Genomic DNA, 15,923 nt, shown 5'->3' with positions numbered 1-15,923 from the left:
TCGAGAGCAAAATCAACACACTAATTTCCGCTCAAGAGACGAAGAAAACAGGCATTCCTTGCCCATACCCAAGAGAATGGGAATCGATCCCATATCCGGCGAAGTTTAATCTAATTAACTTCACGCCGTTTAATGGGATGGGTTCACCTACCCAGCATTTGATTTACTTCAAATCGCATTTGGGGGTGATCTCTGGTAATGAGCCTCTGATGGTGCGGTCATTCGTCGGCACTCTTCGCGGAGCCGCCTTCGATTGGTATCGCCGCCTCAAGCCAGGCAGCGTAAACAGCTGGGATGACATGGAGACCAAGTTCCTGGCCAACTTCTTCGACGACGACACCGAGATATCTATCGGATCGTTGCTCGATGAGAAGCAGAAGGACGGAGAGTTAGTCGATACCTTCGTCAAAAGATTCCGGAACAAGGCGATGAATTGCCGGGACCCGATCACAGAGGAATTCATCCTCCAAACTTGCCACAACAACCTTGCGTTGGACGTGTTGGAAGCAATGGGAACAGCACCGTCTGACACTTGGAAGGATCTGAAGGCCCGAGGGGAGCAGGCTGAGCGATTCCTTAGAAGGAAGAAGGCCGAGAGGAACCAACCGACGGTTAATCCGCTGGACTCAAATTTCGCCTCTCGTGGTAAGGGCAAAACACCTGCAGCTACTGGTGGTGCTAATCAAGCGTCACAACAGCAATCCCGAAGGCAGCAAAAGACTTCGGGTCCGAGACTCCAAAGAGAGTATTCCTTCAAGGACGAAGACGTTCCAGCCATCTTCGAATCCCTCCTTGAAGGTAACAAGATCAAGCTACCACCTATCACAAATCAGGAGGAAGCTGACAACACTACGGACCCAAAGTACTGTGCATACCACAGGAGGGTCGTTCATCCCACCAAGGATTGCTTTGCTCTCAAGAATAGCATTCAGACCTTGGTTGAAGCCGGCGTCATAACGCTAAGGTAAGCCAATTGAGAACGGCAAAACTCCAAAGAGTATACGAGTATAAACTGTTTCTCAATCCTCCGACCGGTATAAGAGGTTAAACTACTCCCTGATACTCCAATAGGTATATGAGTCTAAACTGTTTCCCCACTTTTGACGGGAAGTTCCTGGAGAATATTAAGCTAATATTCTTAAGGATAACCCGGTTAGTTAACTGATAATAATGTCCGAACCAGTTCCGCAGAGGAAACTGGGGGTGGACGATTTATGTAACGGGAAGTTCCCAAAACCACAGCAATGTAATGAATAAGAACTCCCATTCTCACCATGTCTATGCACTCAACACTCTCTCTGTTAGAGTCTGGACGTAAAGTACCCACTTGGTCAAACCTTCTTACAGTTAGGACCACAGTCAAAATCCCCTCTCGATTCCCCCAATGAACGAGAGGTCCACAAATTGAGCGATCAAACCTTCCTACAGTTAGGATTGTCTCAAAACACCCACTTGGTCAAACCTTCTTACAGTTAGGACCACAGTCAAAATCCCCTCTCGATTCCCCCAATGAACGAGAGGTCCACAAATTGAGCGATCAAACCTTCCTACAGTTAGGATTGTCTCAAAACACCCACTTGGTCAAACCTTCTTACAGTCAATACGGCTTGCCATGTTTTAAATCGTGTTTTGATTAGACCAAAGCTTAAGAAAACTCCTTATGAACTTTATTATGGAAAAACTCCTTTCATTGGTTATTTTCGTGTCTTTGGTTGCAAATGCTTTATTTTAAATACAAAAGATCACCATGATAAATTTGATTCCAAAATTGATGTTGGTATTTTCTTGGGTTATGCACCTCGAAGTAAGGCTTATAGGGTCTTCAATAAACGAAGCCTCGTTGTTGAAGAGTCTATAAACGTTACTTTTGATGAGACTAATGTTGGCTCTCAAGTTGTGTTGCCTAGGAAAGATGATGATGATGATATTGAGGGAGGATTGGACTTGTTGCAAATCAATGACACTCCCTCTATAGAAGTTCAAAAGGATGTGGATAGCACAAACGCTCAAGATCAAGTTGAACCACCTAAAGCTTGGAAATTCACATCAAACCATCCAAAGGAACAAATCATTGGGAGCCCTTCAAAAGGAGTTATAACTCGCTCAAAAGCCTTGAGTGAATGTGGTAATGTTGCATTTCTATCTCAACTAGAACCTAAAAAGGTTAATGATGCTTTAAATGATGAGTTTTGGGTTTTGGCTATGCATGAAGAATTAAACAATTTTCAAAGAAATGAAGTTTGGAAGTTAGTTCCTAGACCTAACAATGCTAGTGTTATTGGTACAAAATGGGTTTTTAGAAACAAACTTGATGAACATGGCATTGTAACTAGAAATAAAGCACGTTTGGTTGCCCAAGGATACAATCAAGAGGAGGGCATAGACTATGATGAAACCTTTGCACCGGTTGCAAGGTTGGAATCTATTAGGATGTTTTTGGCATTTGCTAGTTTTAAAAATTTCAAACTATTTCAAATGGATGTCAAAAGTGCTTTCTTAAATGGTTTTATAGAAGAGGAAGTGTATGTTGAGCAACCCCCCGGTTTTATAGATCATGCTTTTCCTAATCATGTTTACCGGGTACAAAAAGCTTTATATGGGTTGAAACAAGCTCCTAGGGCTTGGTATGCTCGCCTCTCTAGTTTTCTTATTGAAAATGGTTTTTCAAAAGGAACAATTGATAACACACTTTTTGTGAGAAAAAGGAAAAATGATTTCATTTTGGTTCAAATATATGTGGATGACATTATTTTTGGTGCTACTAATGAATCCTTGTGCAAGGAATTTTCTAAAGTTATGCAGGATCACTTTGAGATGAGTATGATGGGAGAGCTTACATTCTTTCTCGGGCTCCAAGTCAAGCAAACTAAGGATGGGATCTTCATTTCACAAAGCAAGTATGCGAAGGAATTGGTGAAGAAATTCAAGTTGGAGAATTCTAAGCATGCGCCTACTCCCATGAGTACTAGTGTTAAGCTTGATGCGGATGAGAGTGGTGAAGATGTGGACCAAAAACTATACCGAGGTATGATAGGTAGTCTTCTTTATCTCACCGCTAGTAGACCCGACATCATGTTTAGTGTATGTGCTTGTGCACGTTTTCAAGCCTCTCCTAAAGCATCTCATTTAATTGCGGTTAAAAGGATCATTAAGTATGTTAATGGAACTTTTAACCTTGGTTTATTTTATCCAAGAAGCACTTCTTTTGATTTATATGGTTTTTGTGATGCCGACTTTGCCGGATGTAAGGTAGATCGCAAGAGTACTAGTGGAACATGCCAATTCTTAGGAAATTCCCTTGTTTCTTGGGCTTCCAAGAAACAAAATTGTGTTGCATTGTCCACTACGGAAGCGGAATACATTGCCGCCGGCTTATGTTGTGCTCAAGTTTTATGGATGAAACAAAGTTTAGTTGACTATGATTTGAATTTTCAAAATATTAAAATCTTTTGTGATAACACAAGTGCTATAAATATTTCCAAAAATTCGGTTTTGCATTCTAGAACTAAACATATTGATGTACGCCATCATTTCTTACGCGATCATGTAGAGCGACAAGATGTATCCCTAGTGTTTGTTGACACAAAATCTCAACTAGCGGATATATTTACTAAGCCTCTTGGAGAGGATGATTTTTGTCGCATAAGAAATGGTTTGGGCTTATGCACTATGTGAAAGTTCTACATTGCTTGCTTGTTTAGTTGCATCTTGCATTTTGCATTTCTTTCCCCATTTTTGATGGTGACAAAGGGGGAGAGAAATCTCCTCATTTGTTGCATATATTTAGGGGGAGCTCATAGATAGGGGGAGCACCTATCTATAAGCTATTTTATTTTTTGCTCTTATATAATGGTTGGTTGTCATCATCAAAAAGGGGGAGATTGTTAGCCCTTATGTTTTGATGATGTTTTACAACCACCATTATCGGTACTAATGGCTTATTGAGTGTAAATGTAGTAAATTCATTTATCAAGCTCGTTAGTGCCATTAACGGAGGATGGATGGAATATACGCTACAACGAAGATATCCAAAGGAGGAGGAGGCCAAGAGATGAAGCAACGTTATTTCAAGAACGACAAATTCAACTAAAAGCTTCATCCGATTCAAGCTATATCAAAGCTCAAGTATTGCTCTCTATATGAGGATATTAGCTTTCTTTTGTTTCTCTCTCTAGTGCTAGAATGTAGGCAAAGAGTTACTGATTTTACTTGAAGCTATTGGGAATCACACACACGATTTCATACTTAGGTTTTTTAAGCGTTTTTTTACAAAATACTATTTTTCATAAGTATGAGGACCTATCTGCAAAATTCCTTTTCTAAACAGTTTGTTTTTAGTATTAAAAACATTTTACAAAGTTTCAGATTTTTCAGAGGTCAAATAAATATTTTGTAAATATTTAAAGTTGGTTAAAAACTGTTTTCTACAGAATGTCAGAAAGCGGTCGACCGGTCCGGTCGACCGCTCCCATCGCCTTTCCTCACTATTTTCCAGAGAGGTCGTCGGTCGACCGGTACGGTCGACCAAAATCTCGACTTTCAAATCGGTCGACCGCGTCGGTCGACCGACGGTGTCTCTGCTTGATTTCTAAGTTTTTAAGGTTGTTGGCGGTCGACCGAAATTTTCGGTCGGTCGACCGAAGCATTTTTTCGGTCGACCGAAATTTCCTTCGGTCAACCGATTGTGTCTTTGGTTAGCCGCGACTTTTTTAAAACGGTCGTTTGCCTCGACTGTTGTGCTTTCACTTAATAGTGTTTGACACAGTCTGAGGTAACAACCTGAAAAGTGGATTATCTTCCTAAATAGGAAGATTGGGTTTTTGTTTTTAATTAGTTTAAACTCTTTTATAAAAACCCCCCAGACTGCTTCTTCTTCCCTGCCCTAACGTTTGCAAAAACAAGAGAGAGCTTTCTGTTTCCTGAGAAAAATTTTCAAATCCTGTTTTCTCTCTGTTTTAAGTGTGATTCACTTCCCAGCTCAGTAACCTTTCTCTTTGCCATAGGGGCTGTGTAAAGAGAGAGTCTTGCATCTTTTCTTCTGCTGTGAGGGTGAGATCTTGTGTAAGATCTACTGTGAGGGTGTGATCTGTTGAGATCAAACTGTGTAGTGAGAGAGATCTGTGGAGATCGCTGTGTAGACGAAGTTCCGGCTTCCAAACCGGGTGTATAGTGGATTTCTCCTCGAGAGTGGGGAGCGGGGACGTAGGCCAGAGGGCCGAACCTCGTTAACACATCGCGCGTCAAGGATAACGAACTCCTAACCCTATCTCTCTTACTTTTATCGCATTTTTGTTTTTGTTTTTTGCTTGTGCTGTATTTATATTGCATATTAGAGCCTCTTGACCCTAATCACCCCCCTCTAGGGTCCAACAAGTACTTCTCGACACTCCTCGATACAGGCAAAGAAACGACTTTATCCTCGAAACCCCCGCTGACAGTGCGTCGACATCACATTAAATGCTTGACAAACGTCATCATTTCTCCATCCTCGACATAATTTATGGCACATCGGATCACGCCGCCTATCCCATCTCATTAATAATAAAGTGACAGTGCCCATTCCGTGACCACTCCACAGTCGACACCTGTAAAGACGATACTAACTCAGCCGCCAGCTCAGACTCAGCCGAGAGAGACCAAAATGCCCCTCCTACATGACTATAAAAGGGAAAACTGTTCTCAATGCAAAGGTAAGTAATTTTCCTACACTTTTCTCCATTTCACTACCCTTGAACTAATACCGTTCACTATTTCCCCCCCACTCAAGTACCTCGCTAACTTGATCATCAGAGGAACAACAGGGAAAATAAACCCGCCCTCTTACGAGTTGCTACACGTGCAGAGAAGAGCAACCCAACTCAAAACCAGATATTGGGAGAAGTTAGCGGCCTATAATCAACTCAGTTCATATTAATTTACCTGTGTGATTAAGACCATCAACAAGTGCTTAATTACCTTTGTTTGATATGTTGTGATTGTCAGTAAAAGATTAGGACTCAAATTCCCTCTAATTAGGTGGTAATCGGAGAGAATCCTATTCTCTCGATCATTAACGTCTATCTCAATTCTAATAGATGGCCAGCTAAGATTTCCACTATAAAAAATAGCGGGTTTGAATGTAGTCATTTTCAAGTTTACTAGTGATTTTTCAAGACCAAAATGATTTTCAAGGCAATAATGAAAATCTTATGTAGGGTGATCCCATCCATTAGAAATGATATACACTGAAAGGATCGAGAGAATTAGATGATTTGTTAATTTAGATACTCTGGAAATCTGAGCAATCTTCTTATAGTACCCTTAGTTGAGTCCATGATCACAAGTTTATTGTTGTTCATTTTGATCTTGGTTGGGGGTTCATGGATTACATACAATATAATTAGCCTTTTAAATGCTGTAATAATATATAGTTTTATGTCATGAGGAATCTCAGGTTGCAATTGCAATTGTATAATTTTAATACTGATTTGCTAAGGTTGCAATAAGCACATTTGCTAGCCTTCCAAAGTAGTAGAGCGTTTTAGCAGTCTCTTCAATAGTGGTATAAGAGATTTGTTAATTCCTTTTACAATGGAAATGACAACTATTTTTACTTCAAATAAAAAACTTGCACGTGCTATTTTCACATACTCATATCACTATATGTTCATTGTAATAAGTTATACACTTTTCAATTAATTGAAACATACTTAAGATATAAATTTGAGGGCCTTGATTCTTGAAGCCATTTCTACTAACAGCACAGTGGAATGTAATACTAATATTCACATTTAAATATTATCTGCAGTTCTTCATGATTGGCTAAACAAATTTTATCTCATAAGAATGTATATGTGTTTTTTTTAGCAAAATATGGGTAACATACATCTAAACATAACGGTATTTACTTATCAGGTGACATTATATATTCCGTGCGTGTTTATATATTCAGATCTTCTACTTTGTAACTGATGTATTATGAACATATATATTGTTTTTGTTTCTTTTTCGGGATTTCCTGGATTTTTGGCGGGGGTAAAATTTCAATCTTAAATTTCAGTCCACTTTGCATAAAAAACCCTCAAATTTCAGTCCACTTTTGCATAAAAGTCCCCAAATTTCTGCCCTATTGCAATTTTTGCATAAAACCCCCAAATACTTGTGCATACACAACCCATCATCATGAGAGTAATATTCAGTGCTTCACATAACTTCCGACATAAATTTGCTATACACGTGGATTTCTACTTCCTTCACAACATATAACCTTCAACTAACGTAAACTTGTTGGATGCAAACTTAGCAGTACAAAGTACTACAGTTAAGAGTGTTACACCATATACCTACATGTTATACCTGGAAAATCACCAAAGTTTAATGAGCCCTTAAAAGTTGACCATGTGTCAAATTAACGAGCTAAGTCGTATGACTAAAAGGCCCGACTTGGATATATACCCAGTCCAACCAATGAAGCTGGCCTTTCTAGGAAACCATATCTAAGGTGAAAGGCGCCTTCAAGTCGCAATCTACAAAAGAAGTCCTAGTTTGAGACGAAATGTGTCTTTTGGTCGGACTCCTTGAGTTTGAAGATGATGAAACCCTAGCTTTGAGAGGAAGAAATTTTCGGCCAAGGAGGGAGCTTCAAAATTCCGAAATTTGTCTTGAGTTTAAGGTTTTTTTAAAGAGAAGAATTTTAATGGGTTTGGAGTTCTTAGAAGGAAATAATGGTGTATGAGGAAGAATAGTTTGAGACGAAATGTGTCTTTTGGTCGGACTCCACTAAGGAACGTCCTAGAGAAGGGAATGATTTGTTAGTTTGGTCAACATTTTTCGCATTAAATGCATGGCCAGTTGGAGCCCATGATCAGCCACCTAGTTGCCATCGCATTAAACGCATGGCTAGGCATCATAATGACTCCTTGGACGTTGCCTGCACTTTCGTCATTCTATCATTATCATAACAAATGTGAGAAGAGCGACCCTTCAAATCCATCCAACCGGTTGCTTATATTATGTCCGATTACACCAATTCGAGCCCCCCGAACCTTTTTTTCGAGTCCGAATTTACCTATTTTCGTCAGTTATTGGATATTTCAACGAAATCCACACTAATCAATGCCGAGCAATTCAAAACCCTAGGGTCAACGCCGGTCAACGCGTAACCCTAGGTCAACGCCAGTCAACGCGTTCAGACTCATTTCCCCATAATTCCTCGCAAAGCAGGGATAATTTGTGGCCTTCAGAGGTAAGAGACTCCTCAATCTCTTCAATTCCATTCTCCAGTTAACAACCGAATGCATCCTGTAATTTCAAAGAATTCAAGAAGATGACCTCAAAGAATTCAAGAAGAGATCGAGTCTCGTTCCTCTTGCATTTATCCTCTTATAACATAGAACTAGTTTCATAGCCATTTCTTAATTTCTTTGGCCAGCTCCTGCATCCTCAATTGCTCAAATTGCCTACTGCTTAATAAACCATTAATAAGAAAAACTTGTATTTACGTATCTCTTTAGCCTCACCACGACTTCTAGTTGATCTATAGTCAAAACCATGCTCTATTTATAGCTAGTGATATTCTGCAAGTCATAATTAAGCAAAGAGCCATTGAATTAACCCCATGTGATTGAGCTTCCATATTTAGATACAGTCTTCACCTTCCCCCACTCAACACCCCTCGAGCACTATGTATTCCATCCTAATGCCAATCAACTCCACTCCGCTCTAATCTCAAAATTTTCATTTTCTTAGAAAAGAAATTTTCTTTTTTTTCCATGGCTTATTGCTCTTCCTCTTTCCTGACCTACTTCGTTCTGATCCTTTTCTTTGTCCTGCTGAATTGCTCACAAGGGGTGAACACACCAGCAGCTGCTCCAACAATAGACGACGACCCCGTAAACAAGCTCCCCTCTGCCTACTTCGTTCTGATCCCTATTCTCGTTGTCTTTGCCTTCTTCCTCTTCTTCATCACCGGCGTAATTCTCAGCTCAGTCCGCCACCGCCGCCGCCAGCATCCGGCCATTGAACTGCCCCCGGTCATGGCTGCTGTTGTCTGACGTCTTCATTGAACCTGAATGCCCCATATGTCGATGGAGTTCCTACCTATTACATATATAGCATACTTCGTACCCTAGCTAATTCTAATTTTCCTTCTTTCTAATTAGTTGTTCTCTGTATGTAGTAGTGCTATTCTCTTTTATTTTCATGCTCGTGTAATGTTGAATGACCTGATTATTTTAATGGAGTCTTATTTAGTATTATAGTTGAGCATTTTTACTGCTTTGTATAAGGGACACAAAACTCTTCATTCGTATATATTTTGATAGAATAGGGGGATGTGGAATAATGGGATAAACAATTGAAATGTTGATTATCAAAGAAACAAAAAATTCAAATGCTCGATCGTCAAGTGTTTAATCTCAATTTTCCATTTTCTTAATCGTACTCTGATCTGGAATTGGCCTAATTAACTTCTTAAACCTGCTCAAATTTCTCTCTCTCGACGCAACACGCCATGATATACATTAGTATATATCCTAGAGTTGCAAAAGTTTATTATACGAGAACAACTTAATAAAAGAGGCGGCCTATAATCAATGCTTTATTTATAGCACATGAAAAATCATTTTATTTTAAAAAGTTTAATTTTTGGAATAAGTGAATACGAGATCCTAGATTATAAAATCATAACTATCAAATTATATTTGTTTTAATATAATATGGATTTTTTGACTTAAATAATAAGGAATCACCAGTAGAAAAACACGTATTCTAGACGGAATATTCTAGACGGAATTTTTTCCGTCTAGAATGTATTAAACTAGACGGAAAATTTCCGTCTAGAATATTCCGTCTAGAATAAAACATTCTAGACGGAAATTTCCGTCTAGAATAGTATACTAGACGGTTTATTTAATTTAATTTTTTTTTAAATTAACCAAGTATTCTAGACGGAAATTTCCGTCTAGGGACTTTTACAAACATTCAGCCCGTGGGAACCCCAGCGCCATTTCCCCCCCCCCAAAAAAAAAAAAAAACTCTCCCCCCCCCAAGCCGACCTGCTCCCACCGTCTCTCTTTCCTCTCGTGCGCCCACACCTCCTCCCCCTCTCAGAATCCCCTTCAGAGGCTCCACCTCGGCCCTCAACTCCAGAATCCCCAAGCCCATACGCGGTCGCCTCAACCAGGCTCGCAGACGCCCGCCTCACGCCATCTAGAGCAGGCCCAGCATCGCGCGTTCGGCCCAGACACTCCGGTTGTTCCCGCTGCCAGGTTCAGGCTCGACAACCTCGGGCCGCAGCCGGGGTCGAAGAAGAAGGCCAAGAGGAAGGGGCGGGGCATCGCGGCCGGGCAGGGGAACAGCTGCGGGTTCGGGATGAGGGGGCAGAAGTCGAGGTCGGGGCCCGGCGTCCGCAAGGGGTTCGAGGGTGGCCAGATGCCCCTCTACCGCCGGCTTCCCAAGCTCCGGCGATCGCTGGAGGTAATTAATTAACTAACTGTCTAACTATGAAGAGTGAGAAGAGTTTATATTTTTTGTATTTTGGGTGATTTTTTTTGCCTCTTGTTAACTCTTTATATTACTATGAAGTAAGAGCCTTTAGGTTCTCACCCATGCCTGTGACGCTTCGACCTAGCTCTGTATGCTCAACTAATCAGCCGCAGAATAATGCAGATGTAAGCACAAATCCATATTGTTTTCAAGATTCAAATGTGAACCATCTTTTGTTGATGTTTGATGCAGTGATTCGGTGCTAAGACATTAATGTTGATTATTATGTGTCAGATTTAGTTTACAGCTTCACTGTTTTAATGCTTGTATTTTACGCAATCTTATTGTACTTATGCAGCATTAAAAAATCATTTATTTACTTATATATTCTCTTGATTGACACTAATTTGGTTTCTTTGAAATAATAATAGAGGTGAATTTCTAATACACGGATGCTAATGACCACCTACAGCCAATATACCATTCCCTAATAAATGTCTACTTCTGATGTATAAATACTTATTGACTCGAATGGGTGAGTGTTGTATCATATATATATAATATATTATATATATATATATATATATTATGGAGACACTTGTGTACTAAGTTTCTCGGCATTGAACTGGTAGTGAAAGGTGGGCCAAATCATGACCTACTATCATGCTCGGAGAGAGAAGCCTCGAATTATATCACACTACATTAAAAAAAGATGCTCCATCTCCGCAGCATGATGTTGGCGCTAGATTTTGACACTCGACTACCAGTTCAATAAGACATTGCTGACGAAGTTCTCGATATTCTATAATATATATATATATATATATATATATAATATATATATATATATTATATATCATTATATATATATTATATATATATATATATGACAGTGGTTAGGAACACACCCCCAACCACACCCTCCACCACACTCCTCTCGCTCTCTATAGTGCATGTTGGGCTCACATCAAATTTGTTTAAAAAAATTTGATGTGGGGCTAATGCACTATGAGGTAGAGACGGAGGTGTGATTGGAGATTGTGGTTGGGGTGTGCCTCCAACTATTCTTATATATATAAATGAGGAGGAGAGATTATGGTTATCCTTGAAAAGGAGGGATTTTCTTACTTCAACATGGATGTGGCAGCAATCGCCGACATATGAAGGAGAAGAGAATCTTCACATGGTGGGGATTGTGCCACATATGTTAAGTAGGGAAATCCACCTGCCCCTTATTTTTTTCTCAAGGAAACTCATAATCTTATATATATATATATATAGTATAATATATTTATATATATATATTATTATATATATATATATATATATATATATTGAATTACATGTGTAGTCATTGTCCATCGGAGAGATTTTCTCCTGTGTCCCCTATGTCGCACATCGACCACCTATCATCATAATAGTAGCACGAAACCCCCACCCTTGTATAGGAGGAGATGTTCCCTCCTTGTCGCCTCATGTGGCCAATCACCATCTATCCTCATAAACGTAGGCACAAATCCCCACGCAAACTTACACTCTCCCTACTTTATGAGGAAGTGGGGATTGTTCACAAGGCGTCGCAAGGAAAAAAAATCCCACCTATGAAGAATACTCATTAATATAATATATATATTAATATATATATATTATATATATATTATATATAATATATATAATATAGCTAGAATAGAGAGAGAGAGAGATGAGACGAGAGAGAATATGAGGTGATCTTGGTACCGAAGCACAAATTTTGTGCTTGGTAGTGAAGTGACACAATCTCCTCCACCATTAAATAAGGACACATTCACATGGGTGAGAACTGCATAGAGATATGCAACCATTTGATTGAGTGAGGATGTGCCACCTCATACCAAACATAACTTTTGTGGTTTGGCTACCAAGACATACTCAATATTTCTCATATTATATATATTATTTATATATATACATATATTAATATTATATATATATATATAATTATATATATATAATATATATATTATATATTATAATAGTGTAATGCAACACACACACACACAAGGTTTTATACACGTGTAATGCACGTGGTTAAATATCATAATTAAGTATTTTTAGATTATTTTCTAACTAAAATTTGTTCATCTGTTCCAATTTAATATTTTATGCTCGCTTTTGTCTCTAAACTTTAATATTGCGATTATTATATTCTTTGATATTTGTTTAAGTGGGTTACAACCAATATTAATTTTCATATTGATATTTGAATTAATAGAAAACAAATATAATTTGAAGCTAATTTGAATTTTTATATTATTTTGACTAACATGAAACTAAGCTTTACTTGAGAAAGTACATTGTTGCAAAAGTAAAAAATATTAAAATAATGTTATACAAGGAATGTGAATAATTAAAACCAATAAGGCAAAATGATTGATTAAAAGTATGCTAAAACGATACAAAAGAGAATATGAAGTTTGTTCCTAATCATTGATAGACTTCATAAAAAATTATAAATTAAAGATTAATGCTAACTCTAGTATACTTTCATATGATAAAAGCATCTACACAAGCATATAAAAATGATGCTCATGAAACTCTCTTCCAAAGATTTTTAAATTCACTCAAAATAATTCAACTATTCTATAAAATATTCAGAAAATATTATCTTTATTCCTTCTGTTTTTTTATTGAACTAAGATCAATCCTGTCTCACCTTTATCTTTTTCCCGAGCAATTCTAGAGTAGTGTCTTCATCATCTACTCAATTGTGACATGATGCTAGAGTTGTATTTTTTGTGTTGTTATCTTTCGTGGGCTCGTTAATCGTTTATCTTGTCGTTTAACTTCACAAAAAAAGTTAAATGCATTTCCGATGTTCAACACAAACTTCTTAAAATACAAACTTTGATTTTTTTTTTATTTCAATGAGAATAAATATTAATCTCATATATATGAAATTCTTTGTGTTTCTAATTTGTTACTTAAATAAGATTAGGAGTTGCTTCTTTTTTCTCTATAATGAATTCTTCTGATGCATCCAATAAGAGTTTCCGTTACGTCAATAATATTACATTTGCTCTATCCCTGTCATTTTCCACAAAGATCTAAATTAAATACCTATATTTTTTATTGCTAACTTTCCATAGATTATAATATTAATATTTAATTTTTTTAGTATTTGAAGAACAAAATATAAAATTTATGAATGCTTACTAATTTTTCTTATTTCTTCCATAGATAATTCTTCTTTAATTGGGATAAAGTTATCAAATTATTCTTCAATGTAACTCGGTGCTTTTTTAATAGACATGCCTTATGTTAATGCCAATTGAAATGATTCATGAACGTTTTCAGAATTTTAAATTTATTTTGTTTATTTTCCCATTTACAATGGAAATAGCATGATTCTTTTAAAAGATATCTCTGAACATGCATTCTGATAGTTCTCCATACGTAATTCATTGTATTCTTTTACCCTGTAAATATTATTAACATTAAAGATAATGTTTTTAAATTATAATCAATTATTGCTAAGCTATTATATTATAGTCTTTTATCATTTTTATGGATTTAAACATCTATCAATTAATGTTACTATTGTGTTTTGCTACTCAACTTATTAGTAAAATTTTATGCAGTTGTTTTAATTTATATGGTAACGATAATTTTAAGCTATAATATTTCTTAAATTTTTATTCCCTAACTGAATATTTTAATCAATTCTTATTCCTTTTGTTTACCAGTATAAACGTAGACTATCTTTAGATGCTGAAAAGGGATAGAAAACCGTATATATATGTATATATCTTAATAAAAGAATGCCTAACAATTACAATTTTCTTTGCTAAGTTTTAAAATTTTAGCCTTTTTGTGGTTTTGAACTTTGAGGGTGTGATTTGTAATTTTTAAAATTTTAGGAGAATTTTTAAAAAATCACTTTCAAGTTTGGTAGTTATAACTTCTATGTTTCATATGTCGGTGGTAATTTTTAAATGTCACGATATTTCTTACAACTCTGAAATTTTTAGGCTGTATTTTGTAATTGTTAAAATTGTAGATTAATTTTTAAAAAATTTAAATTTCAGTGGTCTATCAATAATTTTCAGATTTGATATGCACTGGTTATAAATTTTAAAAAGTTAAGAGTTTTTTTACGATTTTTAAATTCTAAGAGTTTTCTACAATTTTTGTAACATTGAGGTTAATTTCGGCAAATATTAAATTTTAGGTGCACGAGGGTAATCTCTTGAATTCATTTTTTGTTGTTTGCAAATTTTAAAAATTTAAGGTTATTTTTTATAATTTAAACTTTTGAGGGTGTTTTTATAATTTTTGGGACGTTGAGGGTGTTAATTGAAAATTTTAAATTCTTCGAAGGCTGCGATTAATTTTTTGATTTTATATTTGTTGTTTTAAGTTTTAAAATGTCAGAAATTTTTAGGTGCATTATGGTAATCCCTTGAATTCATCTATGTTATTTAAAAATTTTGAAATTTTAAAATTTCAGGTGTTTGTTTGTAATTTCAACTTCTGAGGGTGTTTCTATAATTTTTGAGATTTTGAGATTTTTGTCAGAAATTTCATATTTATTGTTTTAAGTTTTTAGACGTCGGGATAATTTTTATAATTTTAAACTTTTTAGGATATTTGGTGCAATTTTAAAACTTTTTAGGTTTGTTTTCAATACTTTATGTATTATAGTACGTTAGCTACGTATAATTTTTTTATCTTAACAAACTAATACCATAAAGATGTTTTTTTATATTTTATTAATGTTATTTTTTAAATTTGTTAAGCTATAGATAGTTCACATAGGATTAGGATAGGATATAATTATGATTAGAATGGATTAAGATATAAATAAAATATTTAAAATAGTAAAGGGTAATATTGACCATGAAAAGATTTCTCGAACTCGTGCTTTTAAAGAGAGTATGATATATGAGATTTATGGGTATCCTTGTCATAGGAGGCGATTTCCTCATTGACGCCTATGTGGCACAATTCCTATTATCCACATAAAGTAGGAGAGAGTGTGTGAGTTGGTGGGGATTTGTGCCTACTTTATGAGGATGGTGGGGATTGTGCCACATAGGCGACAAGGAGGGAAATCCCCTCCTATGACAAGGATACCCATTAATCTCATGATATATATATATATATAGTGTGTGAGTTGGTGGGGATTTGTGCCTACTTTATGAGGATGGTGGGGATTGTGCCACATAGGCGACAAGGAGGGAAATCCCCTCCTATGACAAGGATACCCATTAATCTCATATATTTATATGATTGAATGTATGTTTATAGAGCTGAAATTACTAACATTCCCACACATGAAATGCACTAATTCAACTTTTGCCACAGAGTTAGCTTGAGTGCAAATATGCAGGGGTCAGCTCTAGCTAGGTTTATAGTGCTATGTATTTGACATGTAAATTAGGGCTTTTTTGGATTGAGGGGAATGAGGGTGAAGGGAAGTT

General features: G+C 36.5%; 1 long non-coding RNA gene across 1 annotated transcript; it reads left to right on the top strand.

The window, feature by feature from the left end:
* The first annotated feature begins 10,364 nt into the window (after window positions 1-10,364).
* LOC109827959 lies at window positions 10,365-10,870 on the top strand. The gene is made up of 2 exons (XR_002243545.1): window positions 10,365-10,455; window positions 10,564-10,870. It is a non-coding gene; the product is annotated as an uncharacterized LOC109827959 (long non-coding RNA).
* The last annotated feature ends 5,053 nt before the right edge of the window (window positions 10,871-15,923 follow it).

The sequence above is a fragment of the Asparagus officinalis genome, unplaced genomic scaffold, assembly GCF_001876935.1.
Source record: "Asparagus officinalis unplaced genomic scaffold, Aspof.V1 AsparagusV1_Un579, whole genome shotgun sequence".
In the NCBI taxonomy this organism is placed as follows: Eukaryota; Viridiplantae; Streptophyta; class Magnoliopsida; order Asparagales; family Asparagaceae; genus Asparagus; species Asparagus officinalis.
Note: the sequence above shows the minus strand (reverse complement) of the source record. Positions and strands in the feature narration are given on the sequence as shown.